At 39.6% G+C, this 23,736-nt stretch overlaps 2 long non-coding RNA genes across 11 annotated transcripts in view; one reads left to right on the forward strand and one right to left on the reverse strand.

Moving 5' to 3' along the window:
• The window catches only part of LOC102980373 (uncharacterized), a 127,523-nt gene that overhangs the window by 75,422 nt on the left and 28,365 nt on the right, over nucleotides 1–23,736 (reverse strand). For 4 of the 9 annotated variants that reach the window (XR_003681254.2, XR_447967.4, XR_447968.4 and 1 more), the window contains exons 7-12: nucleotides 23,475–23,648; nucleotides 23,144–23,373; nucleotides 21,772–21,905; nucleotides 19,505–19,789; nucleotides 19,149–19,302; nucleotides 533–7,484 (exon numbers count right to left, since the gene is read on the reverse strand). This is a non-coding gene — a long non-coding RNA (uncharacterized lncRNA). Of the gene's footprint in view, nucleotides 1–532; nucleotides 7,485–14,027; nucleotides 14,434–19,148; nucleotides 19,303–19,504; nucleotides 19,790–21,771; nucleotides 21,906–23,143; nucleotides 23,374–23,474; nucleotides 23,649–23,736 lie in introns of those variants that run through there. The other 5 variants (XR_003681255.2, XR_447966.4, XR_008618229.1 and 2 more) reach the window with 3 other exon arrangements.
• The window catches only part of LOC114486880 (uncharacterized), a 70,602-nt gene that overhangs the window by 45,754 nt on the left and 1,112 nt on the right, over nucleotides 1–23,736 (forward strand). Inside the window, exons 1-3 of one of the 2 annotated variants that reach the window (XR_008618231.1) lie at nucleotides 13,915–14,033; nucleotides 14,788–15,010; nucleotides 15,929–16,200. This is a non-coding gene — a long non-coding RNA (uncharacterized lncRNA). Of the gene's footprint in view, nucleotides 1–13,914; nucleotides 14,034–14,787; nucleotides 15,011–15,928; nucleotides 16,201–23,736 lie in introns of those variants that run through there. The other variant, XR_008618230.1, reaches the window with a different exon arrangement.

The raw sequence follows: 23,736 nt of genomic DNA on the forward strand, positions 1-23,736 counted from the left end.
CTGTAAAGGGGAAAAGAAATATGGTATCTTAGCAGATGGAAACTTGGTGATTCTTTGAAGATGGTCTGCCGGTGGCCCAATATTGTGGCCAAATGGAACAGGCTTCTAATGGAATACAGAGTGTATGTCGGGGGCGGGGGGCAGGGAGGTGTGGGTTCCATGTTTCAATGTGTAGAAACCACATACAGTAATTCATGCAGAAGGCTTTGGGGCCCAGCAGGCCACCTGCTGACATCCAGACTGGTGCAGGCAAGGAGCCCTCTGCTTGATCGCAGAAAGGCAAAGCATATGTGTGAGGAGTTCCAGCCAAAAAGCCAATGCACTACAACGTGGGTCTGGAACAGTGGTGCCAGGATCTCATCACTCCCCATCCGCTCCGGAGACTAAGATGGAATGTTGAGTGGAAACCAGCCAGTTCTAATCCCACCCAGCTCCCTGCTAGACTCCTGAGAGTATTCTAGAAAAGTTTCCAAGCCTTTGTTTTCAGGATTCAAATCATAAATTCAGTAGTAATATTTGTATGTAAACTTACCTGATGTAGTGGCCTGGTTGGAGCCCAGAAACTTGGCATTAGGACTCAGTATGGACATTTCACAGAGCAGAGAGGTGTGTAAAATATGATGGAAAGATGCTGATTACTTTATTAAGTTCAATTTTATTTTTAAAAAATATATTTCCTACTCGTTCTTCTAAGAATAAAATTGGTAATATATTAGAAAATATGAAAAAGTCAAAAGTAGAAAACATTTGCCCCATGTTTCACTGGCCAAAGAAAACTATTAGGAGAGAGTTTTCAGTCCTTCCTCCTTTTTTTTCCTTTATTTATATTCTTTATTCTTTTAATTGAACATAGTTGTAATCTCTTTGCCATAATGGGTATTATCTCATACTAAAAATTTTTATGAACAAAACGTTGTATCTTATTTTTGTTAAAAAAAAATAAAATTTCATTGCAAAATTTATAAGTAATACTATGCAAAAAAGAAAACTAACCATAAGTTCCAACCACCCAGAGATAATCATTACCAATTCTTAGTACAACTCTTTCTTGGCATTTTTTGTGCTCTGATCTATAATTTAACAAAATTATAATATTTCACCTATTTTTCATTTTTTATTATTACCTATATATTATATTTTTGCTAACTAGATTCCATTGTATAGCACCATATTTTATTAGTTCCTATTTGGGGATATTTAAGTTGTTCCCAATTTTTACATAATATAAACAATGTTACACTTGTTCAATTTTTAAAAAAATATATTTCTATATGGATTTGCTGAGCAAAAAAAAAAAAGAATTAAGACTTTGTTTACATATTACCAACTTTCTGTCTAGAAGCTATGTACTAAATTAGACTACCAACGGCAAAGCTATGCCCATTTCTCCACAATTTCACCAACACTGGGTATTATCGATCTTTTTTTTCTTAAACTAATTTTTATCAGATGAGTGAAAAGGAAATTTTATTATTTCCTTTAATACTAATAAGGTTAAATATCTCTGTTTGTGGTACATTTTTATTTCTTTTGTAAGCCACCTGTTCAAACACAATTTTTAAACTGGCATAGTTCTGTCATGTGGATATAGCATTATTTATCTAAGCATTTTCTATCGAAAAGGGAAAGACAAATATATATGTAAGGAGTTCAAGCCAAAAAGCAAATGCATTTCTACATGTGTCTGAAACTATTTGCCAAGATCTTAGTGCCCTCTGTCCGTTCTGGAGACTTGCAGATTTCCACATATATCTATATAATGCTGGAATGAATATCTTTGAATATATAGGCTTTTTAATTTAATTTTTACTTTATATTGGAGTATAGTTGATTTACAATGTTGTTAGTTTCAGGTGTACAGCAAAGTGATTCAGTTATATGTATACATATATCCATTCTTTTTCAGATTCTTTTTCCATATAGGTTATTACAGAATATTGAGTAGAACTCCCGCTGCTATAAAGTAGGTCCTAGTTGATTATCTATTTTATACATAGTAGTGTATATATGTTAATCCCAAACTGCTAATTTATCCCTCCCACCCACGTTTTCCCTTTGGTAACCATAAGTTTGTTTTCGAAGTCTGTGAATCTGTTTCTGTTTTTTTTTTGTTTTTTTTTTTTGTGGTATGCGGGCCTCTCACTGTTGTGGCCTCTCTTGCTGTGGAGCACAGGCTCCGGACGCGCAGGCTCAGCGGCCATGGCTCACGGGCCCAGCCGCTCCGCGGCATGTGGGATCCTCCCGGACCGGGGCACGAACCTGTGTTCCCTGCATCGGCAGGCGGACTCTCAACCATTGCGCCACCAGGGAAGCCCTGTTTCTGTTTTATAAATAAGTTCATTTGTATTATTTTTTTTAGATTTCACATGTAAGTGATATCATATGATATTTGTCTTTCTCTGTCTGACTTAGTTCACTTAGTATGATCATCTCTAGGTCCATCCATGTTGCTGCAAATGGCATTATTTCATTCTTTTTTATGGCTGAGTAATATTCTATCGTGTATATGCACATCTTCTTCTTTATCCATTCATCTCTTGATGGACATTTAGGTTGCTTCCATGTCTTTGCTTTTGTAAATAGTGCTGCAGTGAACATTGGGGTACATGTACCTTTTCAAATTATGGTTTTCTCCAGATATACGCCCAGGAGTGGGATTGCTGGATCAGAGGTAGTTTTATTTTTAGTATTTTAAGGAACCTCCATACCATTCTCCATAGTGACTGTACCAATTTACATTCCCACCAACAGTGTAGTAGGGTCCCCATTTCTCCACACCTTCTCCAGCATTTATTGTTTGTTGATTTTTTGATGATGGCCATTCTGACACATGTGAGGTGATATCTCACTGTAGTTTTGATTTGCTTTTCTCTAATAATTAGTGATGTTGAGCATCTCTTCATGTACTTTTTGGCCATCTGTATGTCTTCTTTGGAGAGATATCTATTTAGTTCATATGCCCATTTTTTTGATTGGTTGTGTGTTTTTTTTTTTTGATATAGAGCTGCGTGAGCTGTTTTACATTTTGGAGATTAATCCCTTTTCAGTTGCCTTGTTTGCAAATATTTTCTCCCATTGTGTGGGTTGTCTTTTCATTTTGTTTATGGCTTAAAAGCTTTTAAGTTCAATCAGGTCCCGTTGGTTTATTTTTGTTTTTATTTTGATTAAGAGGTGGATCCAAAAACATACTGCTGCGATTTATATCAAAGAGTGTTCTGCCTTTGTTTTCCTCTAAGCGTTTTATAGCAGCTGGCCTTACATTTAGGTCTTTAATCCATTTTGAGTTTATTTTTGTGCATGTTGTTAGAGATGTTCTAATTTCATTTTTTTACATGTAACTGTCCAGTTTTCCCAGCACCATTTATTGAAGAGACTGTCTTTTCTCCATTGTATAGTCTTGCCTCCTTTGTTGTAGATTAATTGACCATAGGTGTGTGGGTTTATTTCTGGGCTTTCTGTCCTGTTCCATTGATCTATATTTCTGTTTTTGTGCTAGTACCATATTGTTTTGATGACTGTAGCTTGCTAGTATAGCCTGAAATCAGGGAATATGATTCCTCCAGCTCCGTTTTTCTATCTCAGGATTGCTTTGGCAATTTGGGGTCTTCTGTGTTCCCATGCAAATTTTAAAATGTTTTGTTCTAGTTCTGTGAAAAATGCCCTTGGTAATTTGATAAGGATTGCACCGAATCTGTAGATTGCCTTGGTGAGTATAGTCATTTTGACAATATTGATGCTTCCAACCCAAGAACATTGGTATATCTTTCCATCTGTTTGTGTCATCTTCGATTACTTTCATCAGCATCTTATAGTTTTCAGAGTACAGGTCTTTTGTCTTCTTAAGTAGGTTTATTCTTAGGTATTTTATACTTTTTGATGCCATAGTAAATGGGATTGTTTCCTTAATTTCTCTTTCTGACCTTTAGTGTATAGAAATGCAACAGATTTCTGTGTATTAATTTTGTATCCTGCAACGTTACCAAATCATTGATTAGCTCTAGTAGTTTTCTGGTAGCATCTTTAGGATTCTCTATGTATAGTATCATGTTATCTGCAAACAGTGACAGTTTTACTTCTTCTTTTCCAGTTTGTATTCCTTTTATTTCTTTTTCTTCTCTGACTGCCGTGGCTAGGACTTCCAAAACTATGTTGAATAACAGTGGTGAGAGTGGACATCCTTGTCTTGTTCCTGATCTTAGAGGAAATGCTTTCAGTTTTTCACCATTGAGAATGATGTTAGCTGTGGGTTTGTCATATATGGCCTTTATCATGTTGAGGTAGGTTTCCTCTGTGCCCACTTTCTGGAGCATTTTAAGCATAAATGGGTGTTGAATTTTGTCAAAAGCTTTTTCTGTATCTATTGAGATGATCATATTGTTTTTATTCTTCAATTTGTTGATGCAGTGTATCACACTGAGTGATTTGCGGATATTGAAAAATCCTTGCATCCCTGGGATAAATCCCACTTGATCATGGTGTATGATCCTTTTAATGTATTGTTGGATTCGGTTTGCTAGTATTTTGTTGAGGATTTTTGCGCCTATGTTCTTCAGTGATATTGGCCTGCAGTTTTCTTTGTTTGTGTATGTGGTTTTTTTTGTGTTTGGGTATTTAGGTTAAATTCCTAGAAGTGGTGCTATTAGTTCCAAAAGTAGGGCTATTGTAACTATTATAATTACACTCAGCATTACTTTAATGTAGAGTTAGCCTTTATTATAAGAGTTAAACAACCACTAATCTGAAAACAGATGTCCACAAAGGTCGACTGAATTTCTTATATTGGTGGGTTAAGGTTTCTTTTGTATTTAATATGATATACCAAGTAAGAAAGAAAGCATGTCTTGCCAAATACTCTGAAAATTTGGAACATTCATTAGTCTCATCAAACACACACCCAGGATTCTGAAGGTATGAGGCAGAATGATGTGCCCTCTGGTTCTAGTCATATGTACACTGGAGAAGACAGAAATGGGAAAATATTTCGGAGGTCAGAGATACTTGTACTAACTCCTTTGCCTTGTTCTTTTGGGATCATCTTCTGGCACCATTTAGCATGGATTCTTAGTTACGGATCCAACCTCTCCATTTTTCTTTTTAGGGGTAATCTCACTAAAATACAGCAGAGAACAATGTGTGTGAGCATACGAATGTATGTATGTGTTTATGTATTTGGTGCCAAGGAAAGAGGGTTTTAAACGTACTTGATGACCTGAGAAGCTTTTTATTTATTTATTATTTTGTGTGTGTGTGTGTGGTACGCGGGCCTCTCCCGTTGCGGAGCACAGGCTCTGGAAGCACAGGCTCAGCGGCCATGGCTCACAGGCCCAGCCGCTCCGCGGCATGTGGGATCTTCCTGGACTGGGGCACGAACCCGTGTCCCCTGCATCGGCAGGCGGACTCTCAACCACTGCGCCACCAGGGAAGCCCCTGAGAAGCTTTTTAAAATGCACATTCCTGAACAACATCCAAAGCATCTGGGGTAAAACCATAATACGGTAGTTTAATGTCCTTCTCAAGTGATTCTGATGATAAGTGAGAATTGTCTTCTGGTCCCTATTTCATTGATATCCTCTATTATTCTAATGATTGTTCCTTTGCATGTTATCTGTCTTTTCTCTCTACTTGCTTTTCAACTAGAGTTTGTTTTTCTTCAGTGTTGCAGTCTTCACAGGATTAGCAGTGGATTTCTACATTGTGCAAGACTCGGTGTGGTTCTTCAGTCTGAGGTTTCATGGCTTTTCTTAGTTCTGAAAAATTCATAGCCATTTTCACTTAAAATATTGCCCCTTCCCCATTTTCTCCTTCTGAAATTCCCATTAGACCCAAATTGAAACTTCTAATTTAATCACCCATTTCTCCTAACCTCTCTTTTGAGTTTCATCTCTTTATCTCCCTCTGGGTAATCTTCTCAGGTACTTCTTTCATATCATCAATTCTCTCTATAACTAACTGTCCCAATCTGCTCTTAAATTGGTCATTGTGTTTAATTTTATTCACAACTTTTCATTTTGAATCGTTCTATTGGGTTGTGTTTCATATCTGCTTGTTCTTTTTTAATGCCCTGGTTTTTTTTATGAGGGTTTTTATTTCTCCCTTTATCTCTTCAATGATGGTAAATATACTTAATTTACAGATAGCTTTTGATCATTATATCTCAGGTTCTTGTGGTGCTATTCCTCCCACATGTACCTGCTGACTCTCCCATGTTGTGAAGCACTTTCTTACTTAATCTGTACTTTTTAATTGTGAGCATATTTTCGGCTAGGTTATATTTCCCTGTGGAATCCCTGTATGTACTGTAAGATTTGGTGGTAACCATTCAGAGAAGTCTTACATTTGAGGATTCCAGGAGTTTCACTGGTCTATTTCCCGTATCTACCTAAATATCTCCATTTGGGATTCCTATACTATGAAAACAGTCTAAAATTTGGATTCTACACCTGTGCATAACAGATTTTTAAATTGCCATTTATTGTGTGGAACTTTTTCCCATCCAGATAGCTAATCAGTGAGAATTTTGCCAGTTGCGTTTGTAGAAAGTGAACGATGTTTCATAGTCCCCTTATATGGTGGGAGCAGCTTTTCCTCGGTCCTAGCTTTATGCATGAATGTCAGTTCCGACTTCTCACCTTTCACAGGCCCAAAGGCAAGTCTTCTGTTCTAGACATGTGTTAAAAACCACAACCCCTAGCTGTTAGGTCATATAGCCATGTCTGATATCCTCTGTTTTGTTCTGGCATCAGCTCATGCACTTACCATATTGGTTATGAGATTCTTCTTTCTTTTTGGCCTGTAACAATTTCCTCTCTCTCTCCCTCTCTTTCTTCCCTGGCAATGTATATAAAATAGTTTTGTTATATTTTATCCAGCATTTCTATGTGCATGTAGTACACAGAAGGATGTCAATATGTTAAGTAGTTGAAACTAGAAACCTGCATTAGTCAGGTTTGGAGACCACCAGCAAGTGCAGTAGAGAATATGTGATCTTTGAAACTGGAACCAGAGTTTTGAACTGTTTAACTTTACTAGTTTCTACTTGAGTAAGCTCTGCTAAGTCACATAATCTCTCTAAGCTTTATTTTTATCATCAGGAAAATAGGGATAATACTATTACTAGTTTTCCTTATATGTTCTTCCTTATTGCTCTAAATTCCTTCCTTTATAAATTCAAGCCATTTCTCCATCCTCCATACCTACAAAGGTTGGAGCAGATTGCAAGTTTCTTGGAGGCAAGAACCATAGACTATTCAATATTTTCTCTTACAAAGCAAATAATGAAATAGTAGTTGATTGAAGGACCTTGTTAATTTCCTTTTATTAATGTACTTTTCCGTACCGACCGACTGAGAAAAACTGGTTAAAAAAAGACAGACCTGGGATTGGAAGAAATGAATTTCATTTCTCAAGGAGTTTCCAAGGGTGAAGTGCGGGGTGGACTACATTGCTGTGGAGTTCCACTCCTTCGAGCTCTCCTCCTTCTCTCCCTAGGGTGCATGTGAGCGAAAACGTATATTGGTTTAGAGGTTCTGCTTGGATAAATGTTTCAGAGCCACTAGATCTGTCACAGTAGCTCTCAGGCTGAGCCAAGGTGAACAGTCACACAGTAATTTCTCCAGAGCCTCAGGTATCGGGCAGCACAAGCAGGGAGGTCCCTGGATGCCTGCTCACCTTATGCCCAGGAGCAGAGGCGTCACCCCACAGAAATACGAGGTGCTTTCCCCGAATGCTATATTTACCATATGGTAAAATTCCTTGTCAAACAAACAGCAGAGCAATGAGATGTAAAACACAATTAGAGAAAAAAATAGTAGCACATAAAAATAACCAGTTCGCTCAGTGATTCTGGTGGTTGGTAGACTCCAGGTGAAAATCAGTAATCATTGCAGAAGGCAACGTGGTGGTGGTGCTCAAAAAGTTTAGTGTACACGTCCTTTGTTTCAGCTACTCACTTCTAGAAATATATGCCATAGACACACTCACACAGAAGTATGAGGTTGTCCATGGCAGTTCAATTTTTAATTTTTAGTTTATTTCTCATAATGAAAAGTGTAGGAGAATAAAAATTCTCATCAATTGGGAGCGGATAAGCTCCATCACACAATGATCTCTATATACGCAAATGGAAAGGTGTCCGAGATACACTGTTTATAGTGACTGAGAGTGTGAACTTTGGAGCCAGTCTGCCTGAGCTCAAATGCCCGTGTGACAGTGGGCAAATAGCTTCCCAGCTCTGTGCCTCAGTTTGCTCACGTATAAAATGAGGATAACAGTAATATTCAAGACCTAGGGTTATTGTAAGCACCAAAATAAGTTCATATATAACGTGCTTATAACAACATCAGACTCACAGTGAAGTACTAAACTATTATTATGTTAGCTATTATGTTAAGTTAGCTATTATGAGTAGTAACTAAAAATAACTAATGCTAACTGCTTATGTCTGGGGCTTATACTTGTGGAGTTTGAGGTGAAAGAGTAGACTTTTCCATTTTCATTTTATATCATTTGGATTAGTTACAGTGAACATAGTACTTTTATTAAAAAGAATCATTAAAATCATTATTCAAAAGTATACTGGATAAGAAGACTTGTTTTGAAAGTTTGACATGTAACAGGGACTTAACCAAAATCACAACTACTGACGGCTGTATATTTAATACATTAGAAACTGATTAATGTAAGTAATCCCTTACATTTAATCCCTTGTATCTGTAATGCATTTTACACTTAGCAAAATGTCCTCACATTCATGAGTTGATTTAATCCAACTAACTGGTTTATTAATAAGTTCACTTAATCCCTGTGAAGTGAATTTTCATATTTGTTATTCCAAATAAAGAAGGGAAGAGAGGGGACTTCCCTGGCAGTCCAGTGGTTAAGACACTGTGCTTCCAATACAGGGAGTGCAGGGTCCATCCTTGGTCGGGGACCTAAGATCCCGCAAAGAATCCTGCATGCTGTGCGGGCAAAAAATAGAAGAAAAAAAAAAGGAGGAGAGAGAGTGAGAGGAAGTGAGAGAGAGTGGTTTTTGGGGTTTTGTTGTTGTTTTTTCCCTGCTCATGGCAAAGCTGGACAGGCTACGAAATTGAAGCTTAGAGTATTAAGGGCTTACTTACTTAAGCTCAGACAGCTTCTGAGTAATAGAATGGATGAAAAACCAGGTTTCCCAAGGCAAAGGTCTTTCAGCCAAACCATGAGTACCCTGTAAACTGGGCCACTAACATGAAGACAAGATAGATTTATAATTCTACCCTACACATAAACACTATCAAGTACCTAGTTTGGTTAAAAAGGTGGGTTTTTAGTGGCTCAGCAGGTGAGAACAGCCAAAAAGTCAGTTCTCTAAGTTTGTAAACAAAGCTTATAACTACCCCAGGAAAAATGTGACCTGTGTTAATGGCAACTGACACAATAGAATGTATAGTTGGCTCCTATCCCAAACACCCTTGGGTAGGGTAATGCTAATAAGATATGACCCTAAGGTGAGCTGATGAACTAATGAAATTGGCGGAGCCAAGAGTATAATTAAAGATAGTTGCTTTGGGATGTAGTTGAGGTCACCATAACAATGAACAAATTTAAAACAATAAGCCAAAGAGCCTTATAACTACATCATCTTTGGCAAGTCTCTTTTCTCTCTGGTTTTCTCACCTCTAAAAGTAAGGAAGTTGGACTAGACGGCCTCTAAGGCCATCTGTTAATCCATTCATTCAACAAATAGGCACTGAGTGATTTTTTTTTTTTTTTTTTGGGTCCAGGCACTGATGATACTAGTTGAGTAAAGATGGATGAGGTCACTTCTCTCAAGGAGTGGTGGGCGTTAGAGTAAGAAAAATATCAGAGAGTAATAAGTGTTTCTCAAGAAGGAGTGGTGGGCGGAGTAAGAAAAATATCAGAGAGTAATAAGTGTTGTTATCCATAGAATTAAAATAGGCTGATGGTAGAGAAAAATGACTGAATAAGTACTCTAGGTGGGTACTCTGGGAAGGATTCTCTGAGGAGGTGACTTTTTAGATAAGATGAGAATGTTGAATGTGCCCTGTGAGAATGAGAGAGAAGCTCATTCTAGGCAGAGGAAGAGCTGGTTCAAAACCTCTAGGGAAGGGAACCAAAGGAAGGGTTGGTAGACAAGAGCTAGAACATGTATGGTTCTGTAAATCTTAAAGACTTGGAGGATTTTAAGCAGTGGCGTGATCTGATTTATGCTTCTAAAAGTTTACTACGGTTGCTATGTGCAAGCTTGGAAGCAGGGATCCCAGGTAAGAAGCTACTGCAGTAGCCTAGAAGAAATATTATGATGTCTTTGCCTAAGGTAAGAGTCAAGAAAATGCAGGGAATTGGACAGATTCAAGGTATTTATGGGAGTAGAACCCATAGTGTTTGTAGATAAATAGCTTTTGTGGGTAAAGTGAAAGAAATGAATCAAGGGTAATTGTCAGATGTGGAGCTTGAGCAAGTAGCTGGATTTTGGTGCCATTTTCCAAAATGGGAAGAAAGAGGTATGTCAGGGGTAGTTAGGATGTTATCCAGACAGCAGTGACTCAAGAGTCCTGTATTGGTCATGCTAAGCACTAGATGTCTATTGAACATTTGTATGAAGATGTCAAGTAGGCAACTAGAGTCAGGAGTCCTGGGGATACAACACAGTCAAAGATAAAATGTCTGGGAGTCATTAGCACAAAAATATGGACTAGATGGAATCACCTAAAGAGACCTGGTAGACAGAAGAGGTGAGTACAGGATCCTGAAGCACCTCTTACATTAGAGGTCAGGTTGAGGAGGTGGACCTAACACAGGAGGAGAGAAAAGAGTGGCCAACGTGATAGGAGATAGCAACAATATTGGGAGAATGTGGTATCCAGGGAAACTTTAAGAAGCAGAAACCAATCCAGTGTATTAAATGCTGCTAGGAGGTCAAGTTACAATAATTCCAGAAAAATCGAGCGTTTGAGTCCACATAAAGAAAATCATGTTTAAGGAGCCAGCTCTGTCTACAACTAGTTTCTATAACCTTGAGGGCTTGGGGAGGAACTCGCAACAGTATGTTGGACGAGAGGTCTAGAGCGTTAAATTCAAAGTTCCGTAGCAGGACATTCTAGTGTGACTGTCCCAATATGGAGAAAATCTCAAGCATCGAGAGGATAAAGAAACATGTGGTTTCAGCAGAGTCACTGAAAACAAGGAGGAGGAGGTACATCAAGATAAATGTAATTATCATGATGCGTAGAATGGATCTACATACAGAAATAAGGATTATATGTAAATTGGCACCAGTGCAGAAGTCAAGTTTATTGATAGCTATCATGTAACTACTAGAGTTTTCACCTCTAATAGTTGGGTATGTGGCACAAACTTAAGAATGATTCTTCTTTGGGCTAGAACTGTCTTCATGTAAGAAAAGGATTCGTAAAGCTGATTAGGGATAGAAAGAGAATTCTGAGGACATAGGTCAGCATGAACCTAATAGCTCTACCTTAAAATGAGTACGAATTTAATGGTGGGGAGAGGAGACCATGATAAGCAATATGGTGCGGAGATAGAGTCCAAGTTGCAGAAATAGCAGGAAGAGCTTTAGGAACCCACATATCTCACAGTGAATTTTTTATTGTTTGTTTGTGCTGCCTTAATAGAAATTATCTCAGTCTTCTCAAGACTTCAATACAAATTTACACAATACAAATTTACACAATACCTCATGTGCTTAGAGAACACTCTGTAGGTCCTGACATGTAGGAATCTCTCAGTTAAAAAGCCAACTCGTCACCCAATTACTCTACAGTGCACTTGACAGTCGACAAGCCAAGTCTAAGCACACAGAGCTTCCAGCATTCTAACTTTTAAAATATGAACAGAAAAGCAGTGATTGCTTGACAGTTGAAGAAAGTCTCTGACTTAAAAGATAGAGACGTCACAACAGAAGCAAGGAGGAAAGAAAACTCAAGAGAACATGCTAAAAAGAAGAAAATTTTTTAAAAATTATATTTAATGACCTCAGAAAGAGAAGATAAGCTATCGTTAAAACAAGGTCAGGATGCTGTTAAAAGGAAAAGGAATAAGCAGACATTATTATTAGGATAAGAAAGCGTTCTTAGAAATGTAAATATGATAGCTAAAATTACAGGGATAAATATATATTTATATGCATATTGTATATATAGATGGAAAACAGGAAAATACCTCAAAACCTTTAAAAAATGGGACAGAAAAAAAGATGAAACTAGAAAGCCAATCCGAGAGGCCCAACAGCCTACCATAAGGATCCACAAGACAGAAATGTCGAGAGAAATAGTACAAGAACATTTTCTGGACCTGCAGAAAAGACCTCCTGAGCACCCAGCACAATAAATAAAAAATACCAACCACTGCTGTAAAACTTCAGAGTACCAGGAAGCTAGTAAAAGTTTCGAGAAAGGGAAAAAGGTCACAAATAAACAATCAAGGATAAGAGGGCAGTGAACACTATACCCAGGGCTATCTCTAACATTTAAGATCTAAAAATTATTTGTCTCCCCTTCACCTTTTCTGTCTCCCATTCACCTTTTCTCAAGAAGTCTTCTAAAGGATTGGCTTCCCCCTAAAGCAATAAGGTACACCAAAAAGAAGTGATATCCAGAAAATGAGGAATCAGTACAGAAGGAGATATAGGAAATTCCCTTGACAATACTGAAAATAAATCCTACTATGCCAGCAGGTACAGGTATAGTAAACACGAATTCCCCATGAAAATGAGCGCACAGGGACATGCAGGAGAAAAAGCTCTAGTGTAAAAAAAAAAATTAACCAATTGCTTATTGGGTAGATTTGCTTGTGTAGAAAGTTTTCTCAAAAGCTGTGCTGCTTGAGTTTGGGAATGTGGATACAAAAGCCAGACGGGCCGGGTTCAATGCTGCCTCTGCCGCTATGATCTTACGTCTCCATGAAGCACAGGCGGCCTCCCGGTGCTTCATGTTTCCCATCTATAAAATGTGGATCGTAATGTATCTACCGCACAGAGTTTCTTAAAAAATTAAATACATTACTTAATGTGTAAAAATAGTGTTTTGAATATTACGGGCTCTCGGAGGGGCTGAGAAAACATTAACAACGTGTACAGAGGAAAGTAAGTACATTTTTAAAACATAAGTAAATTTATCAGCTCTAGGGAAAAAAAATAACAATTGAATAAGAAAGGAAACGTAATGATAATAGACCCCTTGGCTCAACAGTGAATATTCCATTGTTCGATAATACAAATAGTAAAAACTGTAGTGTAAAAAATTGGATGGAGGAAGGGTAAAGGGATATGAGATAACTCTTTACCACAATCGGAAGTGAATTAGAGGTAGGCATTCTATGTAGAATGAGGACTTAAATATTAAAATGAATGAAGAAATATGTTTAAAATAGTCCTGAAAGGACAGGACATGGGTAATGATGGCCCTTTGGGTACCATGATAAGTGACTGAGTGAGTGAGACAGATGCACACAGACCAGGGGCTGCTGCTGGGCTTCCAGAGCACCAGCTTCCACGAGGGACCTGAGGGTTAGGGGTCCACCCTGGGGTTCGCACTGCTGGAAACAAAGCCAGGAAGGGAAGAGTTGCCCTCCTTAGCATTCCATCGCACAAACCCCGAACATGGGTCTCGCCTGTTCTGGGAAGGTTCTTTTCTGATCTGGAATAGGGCCTGAAGGGCAACCCAATCCTAAAAATTCACGGGGGAGAGCTTCCCTTTTTGACCTCCACCGCCTAGGACATAGGATAAGCTTGGCTCGACACTACCACCATTCATTTAAAGGAAAAAAAAAAAAATTACATTTTGGTTTGAAATCATAGTTTCTAAAACAGCAAGTCATGACAAAATTAATATTTGAAGGCACCTGACCAACACATAAATAAAGCAATCAACATCCCTGTTGTGCTCTGAAATTAAACAGATGAAAAGGATCGTGTCCATGACAAGTAGAAGAATGAGAGAGACGGCGTAGAGGTTGAAGCTTAAGTGAGACCTGATATTGCCTGGGCTCCCGCTGATGTTTCAAAGCCGAGCCAAACGGTGAGTACCCTGACGACCGCCCCCAGGTATCAATGCTGGCTGGCACGCTTCCGCCCCAGTGACCCATCACTGGGCTTTGCCTTCATCCCTGGTACTCAGGTATCCTTGTGGTACTCAGCTTCCACACTGTCTTTAAGGGCCGAATAAAACCACAAGACTAGCCAGCATGGAAGTCACTTAATAAGCACTTTCCTGTCTGGGGGGACAGATGTGTTTGGATTTCAGCGAAGGAACTGGAATTTCAACAGCTGAGTTCAAGAAAGCTGCTCCAGAAACCCAGAGGGCGATGTAGGGGTCTTGTGTTTTGTACCATATCTTGGCAACCCTCCTGGGCTGCTGCTGACCCATGGCAGAGGCCCGGCTCCTTTTGCAGTGGGCCTTGAGGTGATCATATTTCCAGCTGTGTCAAGAAGAAAGAGCGTGGTAAAGTCACGGGACTCCTTGCTTGGGTCACAGAAACACCAAGACACCACCTGAGAATGAAATCCCACAGAAAATAGAAACCAATAGACATTTCACGGCACCCACGGGAGGTGAGGATTCTTTAAGGAGCAAAAGAAGTGCAGATGAATTTTTTTTAGAACATCTGAAATCCTGAGTAAGTGGCCTTGGATTTACAATGCCCATGGATTTTTGGTGTTTTAACAATAAGCAGGAGTGTGGGTTTTAATTCCTTTAAGCATTTTCCTATAAAAGGAATTCACCCCAGCCATTTTTCCTAAAGTATTTCACTTTCTCACTTTTTTCCCTCTAGGTTAGAGCTCTGAGAAAAAGAAGGGAGACTGAGGAAGGGAACAAATATTTATAAAGTGCCCATTCTATGCCGGCATTGGCCTAGAAGCTTTGCCTGTATCCTACGTTCCTTCTCACAAATCCAAACACAGACCTTTGCTTCCTCTTATGCGCTGCCAGTAACAAAGAGATTACATTCCATTTATTCATGGAATTCATCGAGGACAATACCATCAATTCAAACTGTGAGTGAATGCGCTCATCTCTTGGTTATCAAGATTCTTGCTGCGACTCCTTTCTCTATTTTGCCGAGTATTTAAAACTCTTCATTATTCGTTGCTTCTTACCTTGCCCAATGAAAGTTGGCAAGCACTGTTATCCTCACTTAATAACCCACGTTACCCAGGGAATAGCCTGGATTAGAAGCTATGATACTCAAAGCTCCTGGATAAGCGCTCTGAGTCTCCTGTCTAGACTCAATGAATAATTCACAGGTCTAGTTGGTGGATGTCCAGTTAGGAGTCTGGCAGAGTTGATTGCTTCAGAGCCAAGACATCCAGGGCCTTACTCTTGCCTCATTTTCCTCCTTTCTCTCTGACTGCTTCTTCTTAAGGGAAATCCTCTTATTGCCCTATTCTTTTAAGACTTGGTACAGCACAAGATTCTGGTGCCAGCCCTCTCCTTGGTTATTCTCTTCACTCATTCAGCCAAAAAGCATTTGAGCTCCTAGCACCGGGCATGTCGACTGCCTGTTGGCTTTCAGGTCTATTTCTGGCTCTTCCCCTGTTCTGCTGTGTATTATAGGCTCCCTTGCCCTCTAGCTTCTGGTGATTACTTACAACTTATGGGAGGTACGGTGTAAAATTGGAGGGAGGGAAAAAGAAAGAAGACCAGATAGATATTTCTTTCTTTCTCTCCCTCTTGCCCATCCTTCCTGTGAGCTTCAGGTCCCCACTGGTGATCCCTCCAGGCAGCCCCTACATGGTTCTAGCTCCTGTCAGATGATGGGCTCCCTTCCTCCACTGCCCCTCCAGCCCTAGTGGTGGTAGCAGCTTCCAGCTATTACTGACCTGTGGATTGCTTCATTTCTCCTTGTTTGGGCTTCCCAGCTTTTCCATCACCCTTTCCACCAATTAAATTATTAAATCCCATCTGCTTGCAAGATTTACAGGACTGTTTTCCTGGCTCTATCCTGACGGACACCATTCTTACTTACAAGCTACAGAAACCAACCTTGACATGGTGGCAGGAAAGGATTTGTATCACGAAAGCTATTGGAGAGATCAAAGAATCTCCGAGAGGACCCCAGAACCCCGCTCGGAGACTACAAGGGAAGGAGCGGTGCTCGAAAATCTCCAAGCGACTCGGCGTGGGGGAAGCCCCCACAGTGGGCTGGGGTCGTGCCACGTGTGCCGCCAGCACTGGATGCTGCAAGGTACCGTTCAAACTGTTGTCTCTGCTACCATCTGTCAACAGAGTCAAATCTGGGCATCTCCTACTTCTTCATGACATTAGCTTCCAGTTTAGAGAGTGTGGAGATGGGTACATCTGATGCTCAATGCCCAGGTCATGTGCCCAACCCTGGCCCCAAGGGTATCTGACATTTTCCATTCCTGTCCTGGGAGATGGGCTCTTTATAGGCAGAATTCCCTAAATATACGAGAGAGATTTGGAGGCCTGAGTAGACCTTGAGACAAGGATTCAAGTGTAAGTGGTTTCTTTGGGAGTTGTGAAAATCCCAGGAATCACTGGTGAGGAAGCGGGGAAAGTAAGATAAGGAAGGGAGGGTAACTGGATCTAAATCCTCTAAGGGGAACTTGGAGCCAGTGTAGAAGACATGCCTCAGAGTCATCCCAGTGCCTAGGAGCTGAGGTATTTATCCACCAACTGCTCCCTAAGATGCTCAGAGCAGCTGGGGTGGGCCTTAATTCTCCTGCACTCCCGGCTTCCCTCCCCTACTAGTGAGCTGAGTGGACCTCATCAGCCAGGGCAAACCTTCAGGCAAATAAAAGCAGTGGGGAGAGCAGTTGAAAGTTGGGCAGGTGTAAGCTGAAAAGGTAAGGGAGAGATGATGTGACGGGGAACCTACCACATCAGCCACGGTGGATAAGAAGAAGAGCAAAGGTCCACTAGGAACTGCTCAGCGTTGAAGATATGACCGTGCATAAGAGAGAAGCATTCCTGGCCTCACTAAGCTCATGGTCTCAAGACTCAGACATGAGAACAGGCAAGTAAAGTACAATATACAGTGGGACACGGGCAGTAACAGAGGCAGCCCGAGGTAGACCTCAAGCCTCTAAGACCCAGGAGCACAGAGACAGCAACCTACTCATTTTCACATCCCCATTGCCTAGGACGGTACCTATTCAATACATGTTTTCTGGCCCAATACTGACCTGCCAGGCACAGTTCTGGTGTGTTATATTCATGGTGTCTGTGTAGGTGTGTCCCCATTTTACAGGGAAGAAAGTTAAGGCACTCGTGATTCTTCGTATTTCAGCTTTGATGTAATTTCTCCAAAAGTTTTGCCTGCATTTCCAAGCCTGGGCTATCCCTACCGGAGAACTTATGCTCTGGATTGTCACTGGCAACCCATTCTCAAGTATCCTCCTGAGCTAAGCTCTTAGAGAGCAGGAACTCTATGTCGGTTTTGTTTAGCAATGTACACTCAGCATCCAGGCTAGTGCTGGCACTTTCTAGATGTGCAAGCCTCCTTTATACTGATGATTTTTTTGAATGATGTGAATAAGGATCAGAGAGATTGAGTAACTTCACCAGTCACACATCTAAGACATGGCAGAATTGAGGCTTGAACTGCAGTCTGTCTGACCCCCAAATATCTATGCTTTGCTGAGCATTAAGCGACTTTTTCCTGTCTATGGCAACTAGAAAATTTAACTTGACTTAAAGGTTGCTACTCTAAGGTCAGAAGTAATGGGGCAGGAAGTATCTAAGAACTTCCCATATTCATGAAGCTGAGGAATTATCAAGCAGAACTCTGGACCTAAAGGTGGAAGAAGGTTTTTAGAGGATATGGCAGGATGGGACAACCTTTAAAATTCCCTGAAATTAGAACATTCTTTAACACCATACACAAAAATAAACTCAAAATGGATTAAAGACCTAAATGTAAGACCTGATACTCTAAAACTCTTAGAGGAAAACAGAGGCAGAACACTCTATGACATAAATCGCAGCAATCTAGAGTAATGGAAATAAAACCAAAAATAAACAAATGGAACCTAATTAAACTCAAAAGCTTTTGCACAGTAAAGGAAACCATAAACAAAACGAAAAGACAACCTACAACAACCTACAGAATGGGAGAAAATATTCACAAACAATGTAATCGACAAGGAATCAATCTCCAAAATTTACTAACAGCTCATGCAGCTCAATATCAAAAAAGCAAACAACCCAATCAAAAAATGGGCTGAAGACCTAAACAGACAAAGAAGACATACAGATGGCTAGATTCTCAACATCACTAATCATTACAGGAATGCAAATCAAAGTTACAGTGAGGTATCACCTCACACCAGTCAGAATGGCCATCATCAAAAAATCTACAAACAATAAATGCTGGAGAGGGTGTGGAGGAAAAGGAGCTCTTGCACTGTTGGTGGGAATGTAAATTGATACAGCCACTATGGGGAACAGTATGGAGGTTCCTTAAGAAACGAAAAATGGAGCTACCATATAATCCAGCAACTCCACTCATGGGCATATATCTGGAGAAAAGCATAATTCAAGAAGATACACGCACCCAATGTTCATTGCAGCACTATTTACAATAGCCAGGACATGGAAACAACCTAAATGTCCATTGACAGAGGAATGGATAAAGAAGATGTGGTACATATACAGAATGGAATACTACTCAGCCCTAAAAAGGAATGAAATAATGCCATTTGCAGCAACAGGGATGGACCTGGAGATTACTACGTGAAGTCAGTCAGACAGAGAAAGACAAATATATGATATCACTTATATGTGGAATCTAAAAAAATGGTACAAATGAACTTAGTTTGGGATTAAAATATACACACTACTATATATAAAATAGATAACAAACAAGGACCTACTGCATAGCACAGGGAACTATAGTCAATATCGTGTAATAACCTATAATGGAAAAGAATCTGAAGAAGAATATATACATATTCTCACATATATGTATATCTGAATCACTTTTCTGTACACCTGAAACTAACACATCATTATAAATCAACGATATTTAAATAAAAATAATTAAAAAAAATTTTTTTAAAGATCATACCTGTTTTTCTGAACATTGGTGAGCTCACCTGCATGCATGAAGAATATTGGAGAAAGAAGAGGAAGAACATTCTCTGCAGGATAGTGAATGAACACAGGCATTACCTGAAGTGTCCTGGAGAAGGATGCAGGAAGTCTGGGCAGTGGGTATGCAGGAGACAGAGGAGCAGAGCGTGTACACACTGCTATATATAACGTAGAAAACCAACAAGGACCTGCTGTACAGCACAGGGGACTCTGCTCAATCTTCTGTAATAACCTAAATGGGGAAAGAATTCGAAAAAGAATGGATACATGTATAACTGAATCACTGTGCTGTACACCTGAAACTAACAAAACATTGTTAATCAACTGTACTGCAATATAAAAATTTTTAGAAAAGACTTAACTTTCTAAGGTTTTTAATCTCTAGGTAAAAATGTTCCCTCTAGCACCAGCAATGATTGACGTCATTAGCTTACCAAACCAATTTTAAAATACTGGAAATAAAGTGATTGTAAGCAGCTGATCCATCATTTTTTTTGCTCCTTTAAGACACTGCAGAAAAAGTCATGACCAACTTCCAGGTTTCAGATGTACACGGAGCCCCATTCAAAATGCAGGGGAAGAGGGAGATATGGTTTCGAAACGTCCAGTCAAAGCACTTCTTCTTCTGCCTTATTTATCATGTTCTCATTCTCTCCTTTTGGCAAAATCAGAGAAAGTCTTCCATCCTCCACGCATGCACTTTCCACACTTCCTCGATTCTAAAATAGCCAAGAAGCAGCATAGATTTATTAACAGCTCTTTGGTATGGGGAGGTGGGAGAAGGAAAAGACAGGGAAAATGAGACATGAAATGTTCACAGAGATTACAATGCACACAGCCCGATTTTAGAGTGTTAAAATGTGGCCCCAAGGAAGTCTTAGAAGTGAAAACACATGCTAATTAAAGTCTTCAAGTAGTAGTAATGAAGAGCCTATATATTTTGTCCAAATGAGACTGCTAGATGTAACCAAAAAAAGTGGGAACAACAAAAAGAGCTTTCACAGAAATTACAGTTTTGAAGAAGCAAATATGCATTTTAAAATTTCCTTGCAGCATGTAAAGTATTCAGATTTGTTTCTGAAAACTGGTAAATTGATCAATCAATATTTACATGTATAATAATACAGGTGCTTTGACAATCAGTGTAAACTTTCTTGGTAAAACTGAAGTAGGACCTAATTGCTATGTTAGCTCTTTCTCTTCTGGAGAAAAATATGTCTGTGCCCCATCGGCTTTTAAATGGAAATCCATAAATGCAGCAAATCAGCTTAACGGTTCATCAGTCACCCTTTGACTCGATCACTGATTCAGAAATTCAGAAGCGAACACTGGGTTGCAGTCATCTGGTTCTCACCACTTCAATATGTTCCAGCAAAGTCCACTCACAGTGCCCACCCATAGGGTTAGAAGGGCAGCCAAAGGCAAAACACCTTTCTCAAAGGATCAGTGTTTCATGAACCCCTCAAAGATCAATATATAATCTCAGATACCACAGGGAGAATTAAAAGCAGGACAAAGACATTGAATATATATACCAAATTAAGATAAAGTGTGGAAGAAAACACTAAGATCAAGAATACATGCCCAAAATTTACAGCACATAGACTAGGAATAGAAAATACACTGATTTTCTGTTGCCCGGTCTTCTGGCCATACCTGAGCCCTAATCAACCTCAGAGCCAGATGCATCCTCAGAATCCATCTTAACATACTTTTTCAAAACGCCACTCCAGACAATTGGAAATAGAACCGAGATAGAATTCTTTGCCCCCACTGCTGAAGACTGAATATTTTAAGCCATGGCTATCTCCCATTATCTTGTACCCTGGCTACACTTAGCTACATCCTTGAATGTGCCAGGCAACTTCAAGCATCTATGCCTTTGTTTATTCTGTTTCCTCTATCTGTAGAAATCTTAGGTATCCTTTGTGGCTCTCTACAAAAATTTCCACTTTTATGAGGCATGCCCCATTCATATCCTCTAACCATAATTCATTGTTTGTAGTTTTTCATTTATTTCATGAGTTCCTGCTAGAGGAGCCTAAAGGATGTAAAAGACAAATTTTACCAGATAATGATAGTACTCATTATTATTATATGTAACATTATTTACATATAAAATATATTTCAGCCCAAATACAAAGCTAAAGAGGGAAATAATGAGTTCTGAACTAAATCTCCCCCCCTTTTTTAAATAAAGCTGTAGCTTCTACTATAAAGTCAATATATAAAAGTTTAGATAAAGCCTGGATTCCTATTGTTAAAATGTAACGAGGATAGAAATTCAAACATACTATCACTTTGTTTTGAGCTATAAAAACTCTATCAAGGCAAAACATCTTACTTCACAAAAGCTACTTTAAAAGTTAGCAAATTCTCATTCAGTCATTCCCACCATGGGCTGACACCCAGAATCATAAGAGGAACTTTTGTAGAGTATGGATTCCTTGGCCTAATACTTGGCCTGTGAGCCAGCATCTTTGGGGAGTGGAACAAAGAATCAGTATTTTATAAACGCTCCCCTAGGTGAGCTGAAGAACAACCATGTTTATTGTCTTAACTGATGGTTCTCATAATTGTCTGAGCTGGACATATCACTAAATGTTCTTTACAAGGATACATCAATGAACATAAGAATTTGGGCTCACAATATTTGAATTCCGTTTATGCTGTCAGCTTCAGGGAAGATACAGGCACTGACCTTGCTCCTTTTGTTACTTTGGCGTTGTACTGATGGGAGAGGACGGACTGGAAAAAGTTTCAAGTCTTTACCAAACTTCTGAAGAATAAAATGTTGACTGAGCTAAAATGAAATGTCTCATGGTTGTCTTCAGTCTAAACAAGAAAATATTAGGAGGCAAAACTTTGTTAAAATTCAATTTGACTGCTTTATCCAAGCATGAATACAAGCTGTTTTTCACACTTTAAAAGGCAATGTGAAAGTCTGGTTTTTTTCTTTTTTCTTTTTTGTTTGTTTCACATGTCAGTCATCAAAAGAGCTTAGTTTTCAAGACTTTGGTTACACGATGACCACATCTTCTTAAATGAGGAAAGAACTTGGTTATGTTCAAAGAAATAAAAATGAACAGTAATAGAGTTTTTAAAAATTAGAATCCCTGGAGATCTAATTTACAGCTGATTTGGGGATAATAATTCATACCATAAAGTAAAAGGAGATTTGAACTTAGTAGACTCCATTAATTGGATGTCTTCTGACAATTCTCTAAGTGCCACTCTACGTAAATATGTTTTCTATGCATGCATGCCCCAAGTGGGAACCAAGGACACTAGGGATAAAATGAGTAAGTTGACTCAAACCTTAACAAAAAATGAGAAATGCATCTGACTCTCAACATATTAAACTTAACATAGCCTTGGGACTTGCTTGATGGTGCAGTGGTTAAGAATCTGCCTGGCAGACACGGGTTAGAAACCTGGTCCAGGAAGACCCCACATGCTGCGGAGCAACTAAGCCCGTGTACCACAAGTACTGAAGCCCGCGCGCCTAGAGCCCGTGCTCCGCAACAAGAGAAGCCACCGCAATGAGAAGCCCGTGCTCCGCAGCGAAGAGTAGCCCCCGCTCGCCTCAACTAGAGAGAGCCCGTGCGCAGCAACGAAGACCCAACACGGCCAAAAATAAATAAGTTTTTAAAAATAAGCAAACTTAACATAGTCTTGAATAGTGTGGCTGGTAGGTAGTAACACCAATGTGCACTTAAGAAGAATATTTGAAATTCCATTGCAAACCATTCATTTTCATGAATCTCTCTTCTGTGTGCTATCTTTCATTGTATTTGACAAGTAAGCTCAGAGATAAAAATAATACAAACCCACCAGCTTCCTGGGTCCAACCAATAAAGGTAGACTTTCACCATCCCTGTAATGTGTCAATCTCCCCTTTAGGTTAAGACAAATTTGACAGTGCACAGGGAAACTGTTTCAAAAACCATGGTTGTGCTAAGCGTGGGAAATATAATAATACTAAAATTCTTTTTGTTTCTCACATAAGAATTTACAGCTTTCACAACGCACGAATATGGTTTTTGGAGTAAAGGTGAAACTGCAATACTCACATTCAGCAGGGCAGCCAAGAGGATCTGAGCAATTTTCCATATTTGCTCTGTAGATATGTAGTACAGACCACATCAGAAAGGAGAGGACCTATTGGGGCAGGTTGTATTTTCCAAAAATGGCCACGTTAGTATTTCCAGTGCCACATGTTCTTGCAGAACTTGCTACTTACCCATCAAGAGATAGAGTCCTTTTTTCCTCTCTTGGCACCTGGGCAAAGCTTTGCGACTACCTTGAGTAAGAGAATGTGAAGAAAGTGATGCTGTGTGACTTTCAAGGTTAGGTCATAAAAGCTGATACAGCTTCCACCCGGCTCTCTCTTGGGACACTCACCTTTGGAACCCAGCCACCATACTGTGGGGAAGATGAGCAGCCGAGTGAAGGGCCACATGTAGGTGTTCCAGCCACAGCCCCATGTTGGTCCCAGCCAACAGTCAGCGTCAACCACCAGACACGCGAGTGAGCGCCCTTCAGATGATTCCACCTTCTGCCTGCCAGTCACCCCACCTGATGCCAAGTAGAGAAGAGACAAAAATGTCCCCACCCCCCCCCACCCCACCCAAATTGCAAATCTGTGAGCAAAATAAACACTCAT

This window comes from Physeter macrocephalus, chromosome 9, assembly GCF_002837175.3.
Source record: "Physeter macrocephalus isolate SW-GA chromosome 9, ASM283717v5, whole genome shotgun sequence".
NCBI classification, from domain to species: domain Eukaryota; kingdom Metazoa; phylum Chordata; class Mammalia; order Artiodactyla; family Physeteridae; genus Physeter; species Physeter macrocephalus.